Consider the following 10,000-nt stretch of genomic DNA (forward strand, 5'->3'; position numbering starts at 1 on the left):
ACGAGCTCTCCGGCCCGTTCGGTGCACATTTTTGAAAAAAGCTAGGAGCTGCCCCTAGGTTCGGGGTGTCACAAAATATTGAAAAGTGGTCAAAAACCGCTATCCAGAATCGGATGTAGAATCATTAGACGAACTTAAAATTGTTCTACAACCCCCAGTCCGACGCCTCGTATTCGAGATATAGCACTTTGTAGGTCTGACCGAGCAATTTTGTACTGAAATGTATGGCGGACATGTTATTCATTAAACAACATTAACTTGCATCGTGCCCTACTTCATCGGCACAGCTACTATCGACTATCTATTGTTGAAATGGATTGAGTTTGACCATTTTAGCTCTTTTCTTATGCCGTGCACCAACAGTGTGTACCGATCAGGAAAGTACACTACTTACGCGTTCATGGATGTATATGTTGGTACAAGTTGCCGGTCGGAATAGCAGTGCACCAAAACTGTGTACCGATCAGGAAAGTACAAGACGGAGGGCGCAGCCCGAGCGTACGCGTTCATAGATGTCCATGTTGGTACAACCTACATGTACGTACCTTGTTTTTGTATCAAAAGTTCCAATAAAGTGTTTGTATGCTTAAAATGCTTATCTCAACCGGTCACCTTTTGGCCTGCCCTTTTATAGACAGAAACCTAGAACGATACTCGCGATGTTTGTGTTTTCCATTCGCCCGGGACGACGAAATGAGCTCTGTGCACATCGTGCAGAAAACTGTCTCCTCCTCGTATGTTTTTGTCCCTCCACGCATATAATCACCCACATTTGTGTTCAACACGGACGGCGCAGCCCGAGCGAACGCGTTAATGTTTATGTTTGTGCACACTAAAGTTACAATCCTAGGATTTGGTTATTGCGTCGCAGTGCCCGACCGTCGCGGACACCATTCTTGGACAAAAGTCCAAGTACGTAGAGTACATTCCCTAGGTATGTGCCCGTTCGTGACTTTCGTTGCGTGCTTACAGACACGCTTGGGTATGTTTACCATACAAGGTTTACTAGGAAAACCTGGGAAGGACGCTTGCCCTCCCGTCGCGGACACCATTCTTGGAAAGAAGTCCTGGTACTTAGCGTTCTTTAATGTACTTGATCAGTTTGTATTGCAATTGCTTTGTGCCATTGACTTTTGCTAATGCTCACTAAGGGTGTTCGTTTGCGATGTGTATGATAAGCAACTGTCTATTCTACCAGCAGTTAATCAACACTTTTCACCCAAATCATAGGAACGTAGAGTACTTTCCCTGATCGGTACACAATTTTGGTGCACCTCTAACTTCGCCAGCACTTTATCGTTACGTTTTGTGCACAACCTTGGGACATGGTGTAAGTTTCATCATTGTTATGTTTGATTCGGTTTATTATGATTGAAAAATACGCTACGTCCAAGAAATCTGAACTCGAATACTTTTGCCACGTTGCGCAAAAGCTACTGAGCAACTCCTAGCCGTTTACCGATTTATAATTTAATTTTCGTTATTAGTTTTAAAAATACGCTAAGTCCCAAAAAACTGAATACTCTATGTGCCAAAAGCTACTGAGCAACTCCTAGTTTACCGATTTAAAATTTAATTTTCGTTATTAGTTTTAAAATACGCTAAGTCCAAAAATCTGAACTCGAATACTTTTTCTATGTGCCGCCAAAAGCTACTGAGCAACTCCTAGCCGTTTACCGATTTAAAATTTAATTTTCGTTATTAGTTTTAAAAATACGCTAAGTCACAAAATCTGAACTCGAATACTTTTTCTATGTGCCGCTAAAAGCTACTGAGCAACGCCTAGGTTGGTACATTTCTGGTACATGGAGTGTATGCGTGCAGGCGTACTGCCGTGCTGGACCGGAAAATCGCACTTGCTACTAGAACGTAGAGTAATTCCCCTAGATAGGTGCTTTTGCATGCCTCTGTTCGACGTCCATGCAACTTGGAACGTGCGACACACGTAGCTAGGCTTCCCCATACATATTCCCTAGGGTAGCACCAAATTGCACACTTTCAGGGGTATATTTTGGTACGGTGTACTGTGCATGGTACAAGTATCATTAGCTCGTGCAATTTATTTTGCATCAAGTTGCGATTGCTGGTGCGTCGAGATAGGAGTGTTTCGCGACTTTTGCCAAGCTTTGGTGCCATTTGGTGAATAATTAATGTTCTAGCCACAATAAACGTGCCACATAATGCCAATAACGAAAACGCCATTTTCAAGGGACTTCCAGTCAAAATGTTTGCAATCAGCGCTTTCCTGTCGAGTTCAGGATTTGGGACTGAGCGATTTTTTCACGATCCAATCAAACGACCAGTTCGTGAATAAACAATTCATACAACAGTACATCCCTTCAAAGTAGAAAAAGCCGAATGCTAGGGAGCTCCAGTCAAAAACGTTGTCATTGGCGCTTTCTTCTCGAGTTCAGGATTTGGGACTTAGTTTTTTCACGATCCAGCCAAAAGACCAGATCGTGAAATAAACAATTAATACAACTGTACTAGTACATCCCTTCAACTGAAGCAAGCGCACCATACATGACCCGTACGCTAATCATCCAAGCACATGACACGTCAACTAAGTCAACACATAATACAACTTGGAAAACTAACGGGTAAGTAGGTCATCTCGTACACGACGACACACCGACCAAACCAGGTCAACACGTCACATGCACAAGACATCCTACTACCAAGGCCGACCACCTCGACACACGACCTGTTAACCGAACATGGTCAACACCATCATGTGCAAGGCAACCGGGCCAAACGGGTCAACTTATACAACTTGTAACGAGCATGTGTAAGCTTACTGGTGTGGTCCGCACGGTCCTCACATCAAGACAATCAAGTCGAGAACGAGGCACGCCGACAAGCTCATTAGTGTTAAGTGTCCTTCTCCATCCTATGTCAAGTCACTCGTCTGACACGGAAGTAGCCAACTCTTGTCCACTAGTATAAAGGAACGGTCTCCAGACCAGGTCAAGTCACTCGTCTGACAAGGAAGGAGCACGCACCAAGCTTCACCAGAGCACGGTACCACGGTCCCCAGACCAAGATGGTTAGTTACGCCAACGAGGAAGGGGCACGCGTTCCCTTGCTACACTCAACTTAGTACACTCATGCTCTCACAAGAGTATCCCCTGTGTCGACGTGGTCCCCAGACCAAGACGAGCTTGCGCACATCGAGGAAGGGGCACACGGACAAACCACCAAGCATGGGTCGCCTGAGAGGATCGATGCGAACGCATCTCTACAACTCGCAGCTCCCAGCCTGAAGTCCCGTCGTTTGCGGGCGGTTGATAGGTGTCGAAACTAGGTATATCCACGTTGGGCAGAGCTCAAGCCAACGGCGTTCCCAGTTACGGTACTAACACGTGCAGCGAACTCCACTCATTGCGGCCTAGGTATAGCGGGATGAGACGCCGGGCTGCAGACGCAGACTCCAACGGATCTCAGAGGGTTGTTAGGCCCGCTAGCTTCCGAACACCTAATGGGTTTGAGAAGCGCTATCAGCTCGGATTGGCTACGACCTTAGAGGCGTTCAGGCATAATCCAGCGGACGTAGCGTCATACCAAAGTCCGGTCGGACTAGTATTGAGCCAGTGGTCCGTACCTGTGGTTCCTCTCGTACTGCACAGGAATTCCGTTAAGATAGCGACTATAAGCACACACCAGTAGGGTAAAACTAACCTGTCTCACGACGGTCTAAACCCAGCTCACGTTCCCTTGAAAGGGTGAACAATCCTACGCTTGGTGAATTTTGCTTCACAATGATAGGAAGAGCCGACATCGAAGGATCAAAAGCCACGTCGCTATGAACGCTTGGCGGCCACAAGCCAGTTATCCCCCTGCTGGTAACTTCTGAGGGTCATCTGTACCGTCAGGTATGAGACGGCCACTCGCTGGACTCGTACCGATATGCCACATCAACGAGGATGCGGGACTCCTTGCTCCAGACCGTGCTGCAACGAAGGAGGACATCCGGGCGACAGGCAGCTTACCATCGACTGCTGGCAGAAGGAATGGGATGCCGACGCACTGCAATGCTAGCCGGCACACGCGGTACCGTGTCATTCCATCGGTCGGCGACTGGCAGTCTAGGAAACATGGAGATATGACTTTCATCTGGCGCAGGTTTTGTCCGACACGGATTTTCCGTGACTACTTGTGCCACAATGGATTCACGTCGTCCCCAGACTGCCAGTTGTGCGTCGGCGTCCCAGAGACGGCGGAGCACGCTTCTTCGAGTGCCCACGTTTGCTGCGGTTCGTCAGGAGCTACTAGGCGAGGGAGGTCCAGACCCTGTCTGTCCTGACACCCTCCAGCGGCATTTGTTGCGTGATGCCGAGAGCTGGAGTCGTATTTGCGAAGCTGCGAAGCAATAACGGCCCAGCTGCAGCGAGCGTGGACGAGGAGCGGGCATCTGGCGTTCACGTCATCGAGGACGACCAGCTGGAGGCCCAACGCAAGTGCGGCGGGCCCGAAACGAGCGACGCAACGCCAACCGGCGAGCAGCAACAGCACGCCGGCGGGAAGAACGTCGAGCTGACTTCCCCAACCCCACCAGCTTCACCACGGACCGCTCAGCGACGTGCAGCGCTTCGTGAGCGGCAAGCGCGGTTCAGGAGAGGAGGCGAAACCGTCGGCTCGGATGTCCGCCAGGCGATAAACAATGACGATGACGGCCGAGGCGCGGTGCAGCCGGACCATCTCGTGGCGCGCGAGGAAAGCAGAGTCGACGGACGGTGGCCTGAACGCCGCGGAACAAGTGGCCGTGGTCGAGGCAGAAGTTGCCTCGCGAGCGTGTAGCGCATGAAAGCGCCCTATTTAGGAATGAGTAGAATTTTTCGGTTGAATTTAGAAATAGAAATAAAACATGGAAGGTGCGGGCCGAACCCTCGCGGGTATCCGAAACCCTTTAAAAAAAAAAAAGCCAGTTATCCCTGTGGTAACTTTTCTGACACCTCTTGCTAAAAACTCGTTATAACCAAAAGGATCGTAAGGCCAAGCTGCTGTCCCGAAGTGTACTGAACGTTGGGATCAAGCCAGCTTTTGTCCTTATGCTCAGCGTGTGGTTTCTGTCCACACTGAGCTGACCTTTGGACACCTCCGTTATCGTTTTGGAGATGTACCGCCCCAGTCAAACTCCGCACCTGGCACTGTCCATGACGTGGACCGAAAGGACCTGTCCAGGAGTCTTCGAGCCGGGCGGCGCGCGGAACCGGGGCAAACGTGACATCATAAACGATCGACCGCGCAGAAGCAGTGCACCACGAATGCACCGACGTACGCAAGCTTGTACCCTTGCGGGCCACGGCTCACGGTCGGACAAGCGGGTAACACGCTACACACGACGATGCTACGATGCAGTCTCCCCGGCGGCACCACCCAGCGACACACTGGACGCTGAGCGAGAAACACGGCGCATTGGGCGCGCGCAGGCGAACCGCCGCCACAGCCCCCGGAGGAGGTGCGCGCACGATCCGGACCTGGGGCCCGCGCTTGTTCCACCCAATCATGTAAGTAAGGCAACAGTAAGAGTGGTGGTATCTCAGAGGCGAGCTCCACGAGGAAGCCCTCCCACCTATGCTGCACCTCCTATATCGCCTTACAATGCCAGACTAGAGTCAAGCTCAACAGGGTCTTCTTTTCCCCGCTAGTGCATCCAAGCCCGTTCCCTTGGCTGTGGTTTCGCTAGATAGTAGATAGGGACAGAGGGAATCTCGTTAATCCATTCATGCGCGTCACTAATTAGATGACGAGGCATTTGGCTACCTTTTTTTTTTTTTTTTTTGTTATCGAAGGGGAAATCTTGCATAAGACACCTGGGTGATCAACCCCGGTAGTGTGAGATTCTTACTCACTAAAACCCTCCGTGCCTTCAACCGGCCCCGAGTGGATCACCCGTTAGGGTATCGACGTCACTCGGGCGGTGGATGTCCATCATCCCAGGCAACGAATGGCTTCCAACAGTGGTGATTAGCCACTGTCTAGCCCTCGGCGATGAAGCTACGATGAACTACGATGAATCCTTGTCGTTACTCGTCGTCACTGTCGCTGCTCTGCAAGGCCAACTGGATGTTGGCGAGCAAAGCACGTCGTTCGCCTCGTTCGATGACGTGTCTTCGATGTTGTTGTCGAATCATAATCGTCCGTACTGCTTGATGAACCATGCTCCAGTTATATCTGTTAGCAGACATAACTTCGATGATGTTCTCCGGCGTTAACTCCTCGTCGACTTGATGCTGAAGTCTGATGATCAATTCACGATGACGTACACAATGGAATATCGTGTGTTCGGCGTCCTCAGGTTCCTCGCACGCATCACATAGCGGCGAACCCGTTAACTGCATCCGATGAAGCTGGTAGGCGTAGAAGCCATGGCTGGAAAGAAACTGAGAAAGAAAGAAATCTACACCACCAAATCTTCTACTTATCCATCTGTTGACGTCGGGTATGAGACGGTATGTCCACCGACCGTGAACACTCTCATCCCATTCTCGTTGCCATCGTTCCATAGTTGTGACACGTTCCATGTTACGTGCAACCGATCCGGCGATGTTCTCTGCTCGTCTCCGATGAAAAGTCCTGGAGTCCTCGTCCAGGAGGAGATGAAGCAGGATCATTCCCGCAAGCACGCAGACTGCATCATGAGAAGTTGTCCTGAAAGAAGAGATAACTCGCTGGACTACTGGCCGGTAAAACCGTCGTAGCCATTGTCTACGGTTAGCAAATCTAAGGGTATGACACCAAATGGGCGAGGCATACCGGACCTTCGCCACAACAGTAAGAGCAATTGCTCGCCTAGCATTACTACTCGGACCTGCCTTATTAGGCATCATCCTTACCAAGGTGGTCCATAGCTTCGTCGCTCTCTCCACCGCATACCTGATGTGTGAAGTGTAATCGAGGCGGTCATCTAGGACCATCCCCAAGTACTTTAAGCTGCGCGACGAATGTACTACGTGATCACCTACCCTGATAGCCCCATGCTGTATCCTCTGATGGGAACTGACCATAATAAACTCGGTCTTGGTCGGGGCTATCTTTAATCCGTTGTCGGTCATCCATCGGTCGATGATGCGAATCTGACTGGAAACGAGAATTTCAATATCATCAACACAATTACCTTCCACCAACAGTACTATATCGTCTGCATAGCCGATAATCCGTGCACCTTCCACCATTGCAACTCGTAGGACTCCGTCGTACATGAGGTTCCATAACGTTGGGCCAAGTACCGAGCCTTGAGGTACACCCGATGTGACTGCAATCTCTGCCGGTCCATCTGTGGTATCATACATCAGCACACGATTCCTAAAATAATCACCAATGATATCATAAAGATATTTAGGAGTGTTAATTCTCTGTAAAGCATTTGCAATCGCCAACCATGAAGCACTGTTAAAAGCATTAGTAACATCTAATGTAACAACCGCACAATACCGTCCACTGTATCTGTTTCTACTTCTAGCTACCGAAACAATGTCCACTACCCGTTGAATCGCATCAACTGTAGATCGACGACTTCTGAAACCAAATTGGTCGTCAGACAGTCCGTTGACCTCCTCGATGTGTGCATTTAGCCGTTGCACTATGATGCGTTCTAAACCTTTACCTGCCCCGTCTAGTAGACAAATGGGGCGAACTGAACCCGGTTCCCCTGGTGGTTTGTTCGGCTTCGGTATTAACACCAACCTCTGCCTTTTCCACTCATCGGGGAACTTCGCGTTCTCTAAACAGCCTTGGTAAACCCTGCAAAATGCATCGGTTGCAGTCAACATACCAACTTTCAGCGCCTCATTCGGGATACCATCTGGTCCCGGCGCCTTCTTGTTAGGTAGTCTCCTGGCAACCGCAAGAATCTCATCATTAGTTACCCTTTCAAACTCTCGTGGCTGATCGATACGATAATCAGGCCACACCGTGTTTGGGTGAGTAGGAAAAAGCTCGCTCACCACTTCCCTAAACTCGTCCAATGTCATGGTTCGGGGTCCAATCGAACCCTCGGCCACTTTCTTGAACGTATGATATACTATACCAAATGATGCGTTGTTCGCTGTTCCCAGGAACTCTTTCCACTTCCTCTGTCGGGTATGCTTGATCAATCGCTTGAGGGCATTCCGTGCCACCTTGAACTCGTCCCTAAAAGTAGAATAGAGATCAGTATTAAAAGCTCTTTGCGCTAATCGATCGCGGTGTTTGCACTCTTTGCGAAGTGCCTCAATCTCTAACGTCCACCAAAATGCACTCTTGTTAGAGTGTACCTCTTACGTTTAGTCATCGTCGCATTGCACGCCGTGACAAGTATACGCATTAAGTCTTCGCTTGTTGTGACCTCGGTCTCAAAAGCGGCTTGCATCATAACTTCAAATATATCTTTGCTAAAATACTTGATGCTCCATCCCGTTATGGGTCGGGACAGATTACGCACGCTTTGCGTCTCAAGATCTATTCGTATTGCACGATGATCAGAGTTCATATAGCTAGATAACACCACCCACTTAAATGATCTTGCTACGGTTCGGCTCGCAAAAGTAAGATCAACTACTGACGTGCGCCCTGGTCCAACATAAGTTGGGGTGCTGCCGTCGTTCAATAAAATTGCGTCAATCTGCGCAAAGGTTGATAAAACCAACTCACCTCTTCGTTTCTGGGTTTCTCCACGCTCGCCAAGTTGGTTGTTCCAACTTACTGACCAAGCGTTGAAGTCCCCCGATAACGAATTTGTGGATACCGGTTACGGCCATTACCGTGTTATCCAACATGTTCTGGAACTCTTCCATACTAAATCTAGGTGGCGCGTAAACGCTAACCACTCGCATATCACCTATGTCAACTATCATTAAACCCTTCAAAGCCTTACTGACTACCTTAACTGGTAAGTCCGCGTTAACCACTACCGCTGCTGTGTTATCGTCATTGCGTAACACTTTGACGTTGGTTGTTGCCAGATACGGATCTGCAATCAACACTATATCCGCAGATTCTTCCCTAATCGTTTGCCACATTAACTGAAATGCAGCATAACTATGATTCTGGTTATGTTGTAGCAACCTAACCATTATGATCTAATCGTTCGCCTTCGGGGACACATATAACTGCCCGTTGCGTGAAGGTTCTGTGACCTCGTACCGCAATCCAAACACTTGACAGAGTTGGTACAAGCTTGCTTCTTGTGTCCACTCAAACCGCATTTCCAGCACAGATTACTTCTGTCTGGTTCCCTACAATGGTAGCTCGTATGGCCTACCTTCCAACACTTATAGCATTTCTGCTCTTCCATAACCTCGCGGATATGGCATATCGACCAACCAACTTTCAGCTTTCCCAAATTCAGGAAGCTTTGAAAGTCTGGCAGCGATACGTTGATCCGTGCCCACTGCGTACCGGCCGCGCGGCCTTTCTTCATTTTGATACGATCTATTTCTATCTCGATGTTGAGCTGTGCTTTGACAGACTCCGCAACCTCCTCTGGGGTGGTGATTTCATCGAGATGCATGATCTCAATCATTTTAGAAGGAGCTAGCGTTCTCACTGACGCCTTGCCCTTCACCGCTTCCTTAACCTTTGGGGCAATTGCACTAGCAGAACTACCCTGCTTAAGTTCTAGCAACATGCCTCCATTCTGGGCCCGTCGGACCTTAGAGATTGTCTCTCCAACCGATTTAAGAGCATCGGACTGCTTCATTTCCTTGAGCAATTTCGCCAGCTCCTCGGAAGTGCAGTCCGATATCAGCAGAGCCTCAGGCCGCTTCCTGGGCTTATTCTGCTTCTTCTTGCTCTTCTTCTTCTTCCTCTTATTAATTCTACCCTCATTAATATTCGGTCCGTTTCTCGGACTTGGAATATTTTCCACCGCTTCCCTAACAGGGGTCAACCTCGATGGTTGTTGTTGTTGTTGTTGCAACCTTTGCAACCCACTTGGACCAGGCTGTTGGTCATCAGCCACTGGTCTTCTGCCTTTTCGCGTTTGCGGCCCGAATCCATCGTTACCGTCAAACGACGTTTG

The sequence above is a fragment of the Anopheles arabiensis genome (genome assembly GCF_016920715.1).
Source record: "Anopheles arabiensis isolate DONGOLA chromosome X unlocalized genomic scaffold, AaraD3 X_pericentromeric_contig0003, whole genome shotgun sequence".
NCBI lineage: Eukaryota > Metazoa > Arthropoda > Insecta > Diptera > Culicidae > Anopheles > Anopheles arabiensis.